This window comes from Syngnathoides biaculeatus, chromosome 12 (assembly GCF_019802595.1).
Source record: "Syngnathoides biaculeatus isolate LvHL_M chromosome 12, ASM1980259v1, whole genome shotgun sequence".
NCBI lineage: Eukaryota > Metazoa > Chordata > Actinopteri > Syngnathiformes > Syngnathidae > Syngnathoides > Syngnathoides biaculeatus.
Window position 1 is genome coordinate 11,259,320 of NC_084651.1, and position 14,186 is coordinate 11,273,505.

The 14,186-nt window shown below is 41.5% G+C and overlaps 1 protein-coding gene across 4 annotated transcripts in view; it reads right to left on the reverse strand.

The window, feature by feature from the left end:
- The window catches only part of lrmda (leucine rich melanocyte differentiation associated), a 286,581-nt gene that overhangs the window by 155,467 nt on the left and 116,928 nt on the right, over positions 1-14,186 (reverse strand). The window lies entirely within an intron of this gene.

Here is a 14,186-nt window from a genome sequence, read left to right on the forward strand (position 1 = left end):
TTGACCCGAGAGGTTCATTTTCTGCGGTGATTAAAACACAAGAGAGAAAAAAAAAAGTTTCTTTAAGTTACATGAAATGAATTCTATATATGAAAAGGCACATCATTTGTCATTCAGGGCTGGAGAAATGGAGTGAGGCTGAATTCCCACCCCGGTCCTCCCCGTGCTCCCACCGTGTAATGACATCACGTCACGAGGAGGCGAGGACGCGAGGTGCCGAGGCCTAAGCCGCTTGTCAACGGCATGACTGATCACCGAGGCCGCGTCTAAAAGGATTGCCGGTGGAAATAAAGACACCGGCGTGTCAGCTCAGACGCACCCATCAGACAAGTGGATGCGTATTGACAGGTGGGCGACAGCCACAGGGAGATGAAGGGCACGGCGGCGAGAGACGAAGAGTCCTGAAGTCGCTCACCTTGGCACGGGCTGCAATGTCAGCCAGCCCGGTGGCCATCACTCTCCCGATCCTGTCCAGGGTATTATTTAAAGCCAAACAAATATCAGGCACTGAATGTCACCACAAGGACACCCGAGCCTCATCTCCACCAATCAGTGTCCGGGGTTTCAAATCACCCTTTCCCCTTCCCTGGCCAACAAATCCATCTTCCTCATTCCTACAGCGCCGCATCACGCCCCCATTCGACCCTTGACGGCCATTCTGAGGGGCGGGCCCCCGGCGTGGCAGATTTACGATCCCCCCCATCTCGGCCTGAGCACGATTTATTGACATTGCTTGTCAGCTTTCTTTCGGAGGAATTGCACGTAGAATTAATTTTAACTGTGTCTTAATGTTAAATATCCTGGAAACACTAAATTTCACGCAGGGTGATGCTCAGCATTGCATAAGCGCATATCAAGCAGTCTTTTTTTTTTTGAAGGCTCTAATTTAATAAGAAGCAGCTCGTAACCACTTCATCTTCACTGTTAATTACTCTTTTTCCAGCTGAGGAACGATCTTGGGACACGAATGAGCGCTTCAAAAGTGGTTTGATTTCATTGTTTGAAATAAACTTGACAGAAAAAGCAGCGTAGGTGAATTCCACACACACACACACACACACCACACACACACACACACCACACACACACACACACACACACACACCCGAAAGGAGAAAACGTGATGCTAAAAAGTAACTTCAAACAAACAAAAATATGACAGGACACCGAAATCAGCCTTTCAAGCTTATAATTTAAGAACGAATTCCTTTCTAAATAACCGTTTGGAGGATTATAATTCAGGCCTGGTTTTGCCTGATGATTTATGTGTTGTCTGGAAAAGTCACAACACAATTGTCCTCTTTTCTTTGAAATTACCCCTTGATGTGTGAACCTAAGCACTTCTTCTTTTGCCGTTATTGCATAGGCTGCATGAAAATTGCTGAAAAGTAATACACTGGGCTCCATAAAACAATTCCTACCTGAGAGGCAGCGTAGCAACCCCAAAACAAGAAAACACCATCCAATAAATCACATTGTTGGAAATAAACATGTAAATCATGATCGATAGCTGCTTGCCTGCCCCCCCCCCACTTCTTTTTTTCAATAACAGCTGCTGTAAAGGCCTGCTGAGCACAAGCAGCCATAAAAGTATGTAAAATAAATTAGGAGAGCATAATGAGAGGCTCCGGCAATTCCCCCATAAATATAACATAACGACCACAACTAAAATGTCAGGGAATCCAATAAATCAATGTCTCTGGGACAAGCCGGCCTTTATGTGCTCAACACAGTCATATTTATATTTTTCAACCTCTTTTTTTTTTTTTTTTTTCACTTGATCTCTTTTTTTTTTGTGACGGGAAAGCTCAACACAGGTCTCTCTCACACACGAGGAAGGTTTAATATGTGTTCTATGTGATTTATCAGTGTGACAAGGACACCTGAGGCCCGGCCGCGCTCCATCTAACGCCTAAATGGTTTCTCAGGGACTTTAGCACACACATGCGCACAATAGAGGGCATACGGGGAGGACAGGAAATATCACAGGTCCACCCAGTTAGATTCATCCAGGCTTGTTTTCAATGTTTGAGATGATTTAATATCAGGGAATATTATATGTTGGTCGAATAACTGTGGAAGAAGCAGCATATGTGCTAACTTACTGTTCCAGTGTACAAGGCAACAGCTTCAACAGATATATATATATATTTTTTTTTTTGGGTGGGGGGGATAATTTGTTTTGATGATCACCATTGTGACTGGACTTGGTGATGAAACAGTGCTAACTGGTGGTGGCCTGGCACGCATACAAAAACTGCAGTTACCATTTAATGTTCTTAAACCTTTGAAGGTTACTTAGAGAAATTATTGGTAGTTTTGTAACTTTTCAATGTTTTTGATTTACCGAAATGTAAAAAAAAAACAAAAAACAAAGAAGAGACCAATATGGAAAATGGAGAAATGTTTGTATCATAAAATATCCATTTATCAACTTCCGTCCTTCAATTTTCAAAGCAACTTATCCTCACAAGGGTCGCGGGATTGCCGGAGTCTATCCCAAGCTAATTTGGGGCGAAAGGCAGACTACACCCTGAACTTGACGTTAGTGTATTTTCTTTTCCTTTTCTAATAGGTTCAGGAACAACACATTGGTTTGTTTTGTTTTTTTTCACATCAAAGATGTGAAAACCACACCTTATTGAACGCAAGAGAAATAATAAACAACAGCGGAATAGAAGGCTAGTCTGTACCTACGCCTTGGCTTAATTGCGCGTTGACTCCAGTGAAGAGTTACATTTGATTCAAGGAGACTGATTGCTGCAGCTAAGTGGAGATTGTGGAGTATCCAAAATAATACTGCATCCATTCACAGCTAAAGCACAGCAAAAGGGTTAGCTAAGTTTAGCCTGTGCTTTTAGCGTTGTACATTTCCTCTAATCTGACAATGACACCAAAATGATCTGCTTGACCAATGCATTACGTCACTTAGGTCACCAGAAACAGTACTTTCATGGCACGGGGCCCTTTTTTTGAATACCAACTGAAGTTATAATTATTGCTGTGCATCACCGTGAGGGGGGTTGGAGTGGTTTAAGAAACAATTAGCAGGACACACAAAAGCCATTTGCAGGCAATGAGACTTGGTGGGCAGTCCAGTCAGATGGCAGGCCCCTCACAATTGATTTATAACACTGTAGTCCTGGCAAAGCAACATAATTAATAGGAGTGTGGACTTCTAATTCCGCTGACTTCTGCCGGCAAGTGTTTTTTTCCCCACTTGATTTATGATAGCCGGTAACTTTGCGTATTTTCAGTTCAGTGGGTCATTATACAGCCTGATGACCAGTTTCTCCGGGTCGCTATCATCAAATGTGCCACTAGTGTGAGGGAATTCAGAGATTCACTGTATTATGTAGAAGCTTGTACGTCCATTAATACCTAGACTGAACCTCAGTAGCACTAGTGATGCCACACCAGCCACTAGTACACTGTGTTTGGTAAAGGAATACCCTTAAGTTAGTTGTTTATTGAATGCAACTTGCACAAAAGGGTTTTGAAAAAAGCAAAACCAAAGATGATGCAAATCAAATGAATCTTGAGTGAAGCGCATCATGGGAGGAATCTGGTTTTCGGTTAATCATCGTGATAAATGTTCAAAGAGATTATTAACAAGGGCACCTCAATGAAAACAGCGATGTCGAGAAAATAACAAGGTGGTCCGTGCACCGCTAATTAAGCTTGATTTGTTCACACGCACGCTCTCCGGTAAATTGGATGCGAGCGGAGAAAAGACCTCCCGAGCATGCACTCTAATTGCGCCTCAAAAGGTGACATATTGCCAGTTATGATGAGTGATGACTGTGAAAGCAACCTACATTTTTGGCAATGATGTGGGCCGGCTTCAGCCTCGGGGCATAGACGGACGGACATATCAAAGCAAGACGTCTCTCCAAGTGTCAATAACTGGGTGCGTCGTAGCAGTCCGAAGCCCATCTCGCTTAAGATCTTGCGCTACAGGAGATATATTAGTATATTTTCCTTCACATCAAAGTCAGTTTGGAGGATTTTAGCATTAGACATAAAACAAGCAGCTCGGAGTCATACAAAGAAAGTAACGAGTCTGCATTTATATCCTAACAACACCATAAACATCTCATATCATAAAAGAATGTCATTAAGAGGTCCCATTGATGTATTTGAAAGCAACTAGAAGTGTAGATAAATTCTCAAGCCGCACTGCAGTATTAGAATATATTTCAGTTTTTAAAAAAGTAAAAAAAAAAAATCTTCCTTGCAGAGATTCTCAATCTCATTGTTAATCCTTTTCATAGAGTTTGCATACTTCATTCGTGTGTATAATCTCATGTGCACATTCACTCAAGGGCCAGAAAGTTAGCGATTATATGCCCATGTGCCAGGATTATGATTGCCCACGTATGACTAGAATCCCAAGTTTTTCTATATTTTTCTTCTTCTTTGTTTTGCACTTCACACAAAATGACGCCGACTTGTGACACAAACCTTGGCTCCCAACACAAAGCAACTTGTAACATAGGGTATCAATCTCAGCTCCGACAATAACAATAACATTTTGTGCTTTTAAACAGCACCCACGTACAAAAAGAAGTCCTTTGCGGTAAAATGATTCGTCTCATGTTACATTTTAACAACGAGCCTAGATACTCACATCAGAGTGTATAATGCGTTGACCTGTCTCCTGCTCACAAACTCACTGCCGCTTTAGATGACACGGAAAGAAAAATGCACTCCTTGGATTGTTCAAAAATGTGTCTAACGCGAGTGATCCGACTCCATTTGTTAGCCCGTTTCCGCCGCGCAATCTTCTGAATGATGGATTGCGTATCCCGCAAGGCGAAGCATTGTTGACATGTTTTTGATTGATTTGTGCGAGCTTTATGCATGTAATCCTGTTTGTAAATTTAAGTCACTGCGGTTTCATCACAGAAGGCTGGAAACGCGGCATCGGTGAGGTTTCGGTATAGCAAGAATAGAAGGGGAAAACGCTGCAACAGCACACTGGAATCCGGGAACTTCTATTAAGATTTATGTGTGTTGAGGTTCGACAGACCTGAGGCATTATTCATGCTCGAGCCTCTCTCGCTGGGCCTGCTCAGAAGATGACACAAGCCTGACAAAGATGGAGGTCCGTTACAACAGGGCCAAGCTGCCTGTGTATCGGTCACCTGATCGAGGCCATGGCAAGAGCACCAAACTCCACCGGTTCCCGGTGTTCACAAAACCTGATCCCGCTAAGATATAAAGCAGACACAGGACCCATGCGCTTTGATTTTCTTGAGATATTCTTTTTGGTCATTGAACACAAGGATCACCTTCAACTGGAAGGATTCTGCCGGAGATCTGAAACATCTGTTATCTGCATTCACTTTCCACCAGGTTCCTCCGATCGCTCATGCCTAATGATGCTGATCCACTCAGCAGGTTTTGGGGGACAAATGTGTGTTTGGCTACAATTCATCATCCTGAATGAGAGCACCTGATGAGCAATCCCTCACCATTCTGATGATAGGTTAACAAATGATGTCTCTTGCCACATGTTTTCTTTCCATTCGGGAGACCAAACCATGCGGATCTTGAACCGTTTGGGTACAAGTGAAAATAAAAGGAGTTTGGGAATTCACAACAGACATACAGTGGAAGGACTTGGAGGGGTTGTAAAATTTGGATTCGGCCTTACAAGTTGTGTATTTGTTTGGTGCTTGCATTTTGGGCGCGTTGCTACTTTCTGTTTGTGTGTCAATTCCCACGGGCTTCATCACACTTTCAGGCTGAGTCACGATTAAATACGTTTTCTTTGTTGTTGTTGTGAAGAAAAAAAATTATTTAAATCTTTAGTCTGGTGTGGAGCATTAGAGTCAATTTGTTTGTCTTGTGCAGAGTTAAGATGTAAAGTGCTACGTTAGCTTATGGAGCTAGCTAGCTCTCTTGCTGCCAATTGCTTGTCTGTGGTATATGAGTTACCGTCTGAGTGTTTTAACATTCTACATTGCATTAGTGGTTGATTTCATTTTGCACTTGTCAGGCAGTAAAGATATTTTTATGAAGTTGAGTGCTTAAAGGGTTTCACCACCATTTTAAACAATTGAACTAGCTTAAATGTTCCCTAAAGACATCGAGAGTGGCAGTTAGGACAATGGAACAAATTATTCCAAACATAATGGACATACATGGGAAATTTGGTTTTTAAAATCAATCTGCATCACACAAGTGACTGCAGTTGAGTTTTTTCCCCCACAAATATTTTAATATATTCATGAATAACATTAGGTGGCTAATGACCCCTGTACAGCCACTGCAGAACTACATGAAAGGGGGGAGGCGGGGGGGGATAAAAAGGAAGCTCAGGCCCAAGAATGTTAACTTGAACAAATAAGTCATCGGCACAGTTCTGATAAATCATATTCCTTTTGATGTTCGGCTGTTTACAAGTGAGGAAAGAAGAGGATGGCCGGAACAGCCACGAAGTCAGGCAGCGGGACCGAAGCCTGCGTTTCACAAAGCCTGGGAATGGGAGTTCAGTGACACTCTGGGGGCACATGAGCGCAGTCAGTTTGTTATTTCTAAGGTTGTGAGTGAAAACAGACAGACGGATGTCCTTCGATCGAGTCGGATAAAGAGCACACACACACACACAAAATGGGATCTCATCTACAAACACAGGACAACGTGTATTTATCTATGAACAATACGCAAGCGTGATACTGCAAGTGGTGTGGAAATTACATAGACGAATGGTTGACAAATGGACAGTTTGTAGTTTTTATCCCCGGGAAAACTATGACTTAAAAGTCAAACAAAAATTGTAATTGCAATGTGCTTAGTGTTGTGTCTCTAGATAACATTTGTTGAGCGACGTTGAAATAGACGCGATAACAGTCTAGTCGGCTGCGGCCAATCGTTGACATCATTGATATGTTTTTTTTTTTTTTCTGTTGTCAACTTGTTGTGTGCAGCTCCAAACACAAACTCACTCGATTACTCCCCAGCCAACATCGGTTGCAGAGGCCCCGTCCTTCGTCTCATTCATCCAATTACATTCTGACATTCACTCATCCAAACACATTATGATAGCATCATGATGTCATAAACATCGGAACTTATAAAACCATCCCCGTTGTTGTCAAAAAACACTTAGCGGTTAATCGACCTCAAGCTATTGATGGTCATTACGGAGTGGTAAGTGTTGACTGGTTGGTTCAAAACTTAGTAAAGTTTAACTTTTCATTTGAAATACCAAAATAAATTCTGTATTTCCATGATATTATTATAGAATGTATTGCACCTGTAAAATAGCAAAACAAAGCTTTCTGAAGAGAATTTTTACGTGGAAAATTGTATTAAATTAGATCATTGATGTTTTCTTTTACGTTGCACTGCTACTTTTACCACTAAGTTAAACTTACCGTATTTTCCGCACTATAAGGCGCACCTAAAAGCCTTTAATTTTCTCAAAAGTCAATGGTGGGCCTTATAATCCGGTGCGCCTTATATATGGGTCAATATTGATAATGAATGATGAATGAATGCATGACGTAACCTCAGCCTCTACTGTAGTGTCTAGTCTATGCGCCTTATAATGTGGTCCGCCTCATATTTGAAAAAATGTTTAAGATAAGCCATTCATTGAACATGCACCTTATAATGTAGTGCGCCTCATAGTGTGGAAAATATGGTATGTTAAAAGTTGGAATTTACCAGTCTCACATTTTCCTGTAATAACAAATATGGAAAACAGTGGCCTGTACGTCTTCCCAAACAACGACTCAGCCAACTGCGTCTTAAATATCTGGGAATCATTCACGGTATTGAATGTGTGCTTCCGTATTTGTGACAAAATCCTTCTTGCGTGTGAATATTTAACCTGACTTCGCGACATTAAAAATGTTGAAACGGATGGAAGCGCGCAGTAAAACATGAAGGTAGAGATGTTAATTGTGCCATGCTCTGCGTTATGAGCTATGAATGATCAATCACGGGGGAGAGCAAATTACTCCAATTTTCCGCGGTCCTTGTAACAACAAAGTTCATAGACACCAAATCAGTTGGAAGGGAACCCGCGGGCTAGATTGCTATGTGAGACATTCATAATTCATGTGCATTTGATGTAGTGATATGTACAAAACTTCTGAGGAATTTTAATGGGCTTGAGGCTGGGAAGCGGAGGAAAAAAAAATCTTCAGGATGCTTTTTTTTGGGCTTGTGGAATGAAAAAAAAACAAAACAACAAAAAAATAAAAAGTTGGTTTTTCGTTTTAATCAAAGAAATTCATCTATTGAGAGTGTAATCACTGAGAAAAGCAGGATTTCATCTTTTTATTCCTATGCTTTATTGATCCGGTGCTTTGGATCATTACTTGGCCGGCAACACTGTCCAGTTCATTCAACAAAGGAAAGCCATTTCCATTCATCAATGTCCTTGCACACATAATGGATAATACACTTCAGCAAAATCTTACACTCAATTAGGGTTTCATGGAAGAAAAAAAGAAAAAAAAAAGGGGGTGACATGTGGCGTTACTAAGCAGCAGCGGAATAAATCAGCAAAACTGGAGAATGGGACCCTACTCTTTGGATGAAAACATCATTTATTAATCTTTCTAGCAGATGGATTGTGTTTGTGTTGGCCATTGATCAACAGTAACCTTTTATTATGCTCTCCTTCATTAGATGCACAGATTAAAACAGATGAGAGTTGTTCGACTTAATAATGCTGCACATTAGCCTGCGCTCGGATTGCTATTGTGAGTCCAAATGGTTTTCTTTTTTACTAAAGAAATCATTACATTACAGACTGTTGCAAATTTACTTGACATCTTAAGAAGAAGAAACAGTGACTGTGTGGTATGATCACATCTCAGACATATGGGTGATGATGCACTTGTCCTCTTTGACTGGAATGTCATCAATGTCAACTAGATCAGGGAAACACTGTTTGGTCACTAAACACAAAGGAAACGACACAATGACTTTGTCTGTTTCTCTACACTCGATTGTACCTTATAGTTCAATGTATGATATTTATATTGAGCTGTATTGTTGTTGGTGTGGCTGTTATCTCATATATGCCGTGTGGTGTCCTTGAGTGAGCAGACAGGCGGCTTTAAATATTCATCCACTTTCTGTACTGCTTATCCTCACAAGTTTTGCGGGCATGCTGTTTTCTATCCTAGCTACCTTCAGGTGAGGCTTGAAATATAATGTATTATAATATTTTGAGATATATATATATATATATATATATATATATATAAAACATATTCAAATTGTTTTACTTTATTAATAGTAGGGGGCCTTTACTCCCCAAGAGGGGTTGCGTCAAGATTGGCATCCGGCGTAAAAACTGTGCCAAATAAATATGAGCATTCATCTGAGATGACACGCTGTGGTGACCCCTAACGGGACAAGCTGAAAGTTACTTAGTAATAGCACCAGTAGTAGTATAATTATCAGTATGATTATTAGTCGCAGTAATGTTTTTCTGAAACACACATTTAATGACATCATCTTGCATAGGACTACTAGTATTATTGATGATAATTTTTAGATTAAAGAATCAATACAATTATCCATCCATTTTCTGAGCTGCTTATCCTCCCAAGGGTTGCGGGGAGTGCTGGACCCTATCCCACCCGTCAACTGGCAAGAGGCGGGGTACTCCCTGAGCTGGTTGCCAGCCAATCGCAGGGCATATGGAGAAAAACAGCCGCACTCACAATCACACCTAGTGGCAATTTAAAGTGTCCAATTAATGTTGCATGTTTTTGGAAAATGGGAGGAAACCGGAGTGCCCGGAGAAAACCCATGAAAGCACGGGAAGAACATGCAAACTCCATACAGGGAGCGCTAGGATTGAACTGTGAGGCCAATGCTTTCAAGATGAGCCACCGTGCCGCAATGCAATTGTAATATGTAAAATTATTGGAACGGATTAGGCTAATTACATGTTAACAGCGCTTCTACTTACGAAAAATTCCCATTACCAAACGACTTGCGGAACAAATTCATTTCAGAAGTCGAGGTTCCACTGTATTTATTTCAGCTCAAAGCCACAACATTGCCCCGAGTATACAGTATATCCAAGTATATATTTCGCCGTAGGCTCACACCGAAATGATGTCTGAAGGAGAGATGAATCACAAGGCGCAAATCAAAAAATATTTTATGATGTTTCACAGAGCCCTGACGCCACACTATAATGTTGCATTGTTCACTCTGACACACACACACACACACACACACCACACACACACACACACACACACACACACACACACATACACATACACAAGGTTGGGTGTTTGTGCTCAGAGACGTGACCGTGACGAGCGTGACAGCTGTCATACACGCGTCAACTGTCTCCACTGTCGACAGTCGACGGAGTGACGGGATTTGAAAAGAAGTTCATCTGTCTCCCTAATAAATCCATTGTCTTGTCGTCCTTGAACGACACTCGCACTGATGGACACATCCAACAATGCCAAAAACAGGCCCAGTGAAATATTGGAGGGTGGCAGAGGGGATGGGGAGGGGGGGGGGGGGGCGATGCAGAAGCTCATTCAGCTTAAGTGAGAGTGAAAAGTGAGTTGATGTGCTTGAGTAAACAACTCGACATCACTCAAGCAAAAAAGTTGACAGATGGGACAGAGTGTACAGACGATTTAGAGGATATAAATTACCTCCAAACATCATAAACAAGCCTGAGAAGAGGAGAAAAAGAAGAAGAAAAAAGTTATTTTTGCTTGTGACAAGTCGGGTGACCACTTTCAGCTTCTCAGCGCCAAAAATGGTGCTGCGGCCTGGTGTCTTTCACATGATCTGTCAAGGGATCGTGAGCTCAAGTTAGAAAGGCCTTCTTATGTAAACTCCACTGCTCTGACCCAGCCAACAATGGCTCTTTATGGGCCCCCTAAAAAAAAACAACAACAAAAAAAAAAAAACCTTAACATCTTGTCTAGTGAGAAGTTGAGGGTCATGTAAACTCGCAGTGGACCGGGAGGCTCAGGGAAGGGAATAGAGACAAAGAATCCCCTTTTCAGTCCCTGATGTTATTTGTTTAGAGGGATCGCTTCCATCGCAAACATAAGCCTCGGCGTCCTTGCAAAACCAGGGAACAAAAGGGGGCCTCAGACATCATGAAACTGTTCTCATGATGTGTGTCTCATTCCAGCATCCACTAACCTTGGAAGGGCCGCCTTTCCCTTATCCTTATAAAAGGGTACATCGGGTGACCAGCTTTTGTACGCTAGTGGCTTTTTTTTATACTAGCAGGTGTGGCGACCGCGCTGAGGACAACCAACACGCTCAGTTTTGAAAATATACTGCAATGAGGTCCAAACTAGCACTAATGCACAGCACCACTGGTTCATAACCCTGTGGCAGGGTGCTAAAAATAGTCAAGGCAGGAGTCGGTTATTCTACTTCAATTGAAACTTGACGACAGAAACCGTAAAACCTTTACTTGCCCTGACTAAAGATATCTTTACACCCGTGTGTGCGGCTACCGTGCTGACGTCACTGTGGCTCTCCCGCGCCCAGTTTGCCTTTATACTCGACCGCAACCCACACGTGCAGCAAATTTTTACTTTCTTTTCCGTAACAAGGAACAAACCAACAACAATGGCAACTGTGGAAGTGTATCATCTTGAAAAACTGGACCTAAATGACCAGATTATGTTTCATTATGCTGCTAAATCCGTAAAGAAGGCTGCGACCTAGATGGTACGTAGAGTCAGGCGGTACGGTGACTACATCATCACATCATGTGTTTAAAAGCAGCCAATCATGAGAAATGAGCGCCGCAACTTTTTTTTTTTTTTTTTTTTTTTTTTTAAACGTATGCGTGGTAAGCTACCCAGAGGTGCTGCGCTAGTAATTTGTAGGTCACGTGATACAATGTAGCCGTTGTTAAACGCGCGACTGCGGGACTGTCAGGTGGTATTAAGACACTTCCCAATGATCTCCCCTGCGGTCATATGATTTAGAAAATTGACGAACAACTTTGGAACTGTCGCTCTTAAATTGTAAAAACAAAAAAACAAACAAAAAAAATTCAACAAATTCTAACATACTAGTGGTGAACAATGTCTCGCTACTGATTGTGTTGCACCTTAGAGGTTTCACAGTTTTACCGTCTTAAGAAATCAGACTTCACATCAAAAAAATGACAATGAGCCAGCAAACCATAGTTACTGTAGATACAAATGTTAAACATCAACAAAACAGACTTTTTAACTGGCTTTTCAAACAAGTATGCTGTTGGCAATCTTTTGTGCTCCAAAGACAATACCATAAAGTTCATACTATATTATGTTAAAAGAGCGATACAGTTTTTCACTTGGCTCAACTGAAATGGCTGCCCGTGGTCCAGTCGATGCTTTCAGAATATTCTCAGCCAATACCAAATGGCTCGCTTAAACAACACTGTAACCTAAGCAAGAGGTCAAACAAAATAGACCATGGCAAAAATTATTCCGCCCACTTCTTGCGGACATCTGATGGAGAGTTGCTGATGTCCACAGAGAGTCAGACATCTTGCTTGTGTGATCGCTATCTACTTGGCCAACCAAAAGCCCCTGGCCATGAAGCAATTATCTGCTCTCTGTTGCATACATAGGTGATGAACACACCAGCAAACCCTGCAGCCTTCTCTCTGAACGCTAAATGCTGAAAACATTCTTACACTTGTATGTAAAACAGAGCCAAAATGGGATTTGTTTTCCCACTGAATCAGCGGAGATCACATTACATGCCAAGTGCACAGCCAGGAATTGCTTACTCTTGCGGGCATGCATTCTTGTCATTACATCAATTTATTTCAATGTCATTTTTGTGTTGTGTGGGAGAGTGTCTAATTAAATGAAAGAAAACATGGCTCACATTGGACTTGACTTGGCTAACCTCGAAAAGTCACTGACGGAATTGAATCAAAAAAATCATACCATTTGAAACTGAAAAGTCTGATAAACAATTAAGATTTGTATATGTAGGCAAATGGGGAACTTAATGGCCGCTCATGTATAGAGTAATTGTTTTTAACTGACAACAGAATAAAAATGTTGCAACATTGGCGGGTGGTCACTATGGCATGTAAATAGCTAAATGCTAAAATGTATACACAGTGTAGCTAGGCCTGTCACCATAACACATGTTTAGGACTGTATTTTCCCCAAAACTAACTTTTTTCAATGCGTCTGAAATTATGAAAAATAAGCCCCCGAGTGAGCACACTGTGTGGTTGATCCGCCGAAGGCACTGCAGATGAGCCCATAACCTGTCAATCAAATACTTTCAGTCGTTATTGTCTGGCTGAATGTGTGCCACAGAAGTTATGCGTTGAAGAGTTAACTGACCTGTGTTTGTGTTAATTGGGGACAAACAAACACAACAACTCAGACCGAGGCGCTGAAGTTTGAAACGATGTCGCCACGATGGAGCAGCCTGATTGGATGTTAACTTTCTGAATTTGTTACGTTTTTAGCTAGCAAGCTACCAAACATAATAAACAGTAAACATTTCCATAAATGTCTCCCGTGCTACACGCTGCACATCGCGCAAGACTATGGAGTACTCAACGGACCCAACCTCGGTCCACTGGCGTTGCATAAGCCAACTACGGGCTAATGACACAAAAGTCAAAACCACATGCTGACTCACCGCAACAAACGTTATCTCCGTCCAGCGCTCCATGAGCCACATGCTGGCTCATCACAACAAAGGTTATCGATTCTGGAAAAACTATCGTCCATTTTATGAATTGAAGGTTAAGTTAAAACAGATCTTCCAGCCTCAGAGGTAGCAACAGAACCAAATCAGAGGTGGAACACCTGTGTGAAAAATCAAAAAAGTGAATCTGAGGTGTAATGTTGAACATCTGAAACTCACTTGTCCCTCCCTGTTATGTTAAAAGTCTTTGTCCCATGGCCAAAAGTTAGCATTCATCATTCATTCACACATTTATTTAAAAACAAGATTAATAAATTCAGTTATTGAGAAGCAATAATTCCACCCATAAGTGGAAATTCAAGATGGAGTCAGGTTCACCATTCCCAACCATAACATCAAGTGGAAGTGTACGTTTGCTAGACAAGAGACAAGGCAACAAAATGCTTGTGATTTTATGTTCAGAACTTTGGATGGGACCTGTCTCAACTTCGAACATGGGCAGATAAGGTATTCTCGAAAAGCAATATGGTTGAGATGATTTG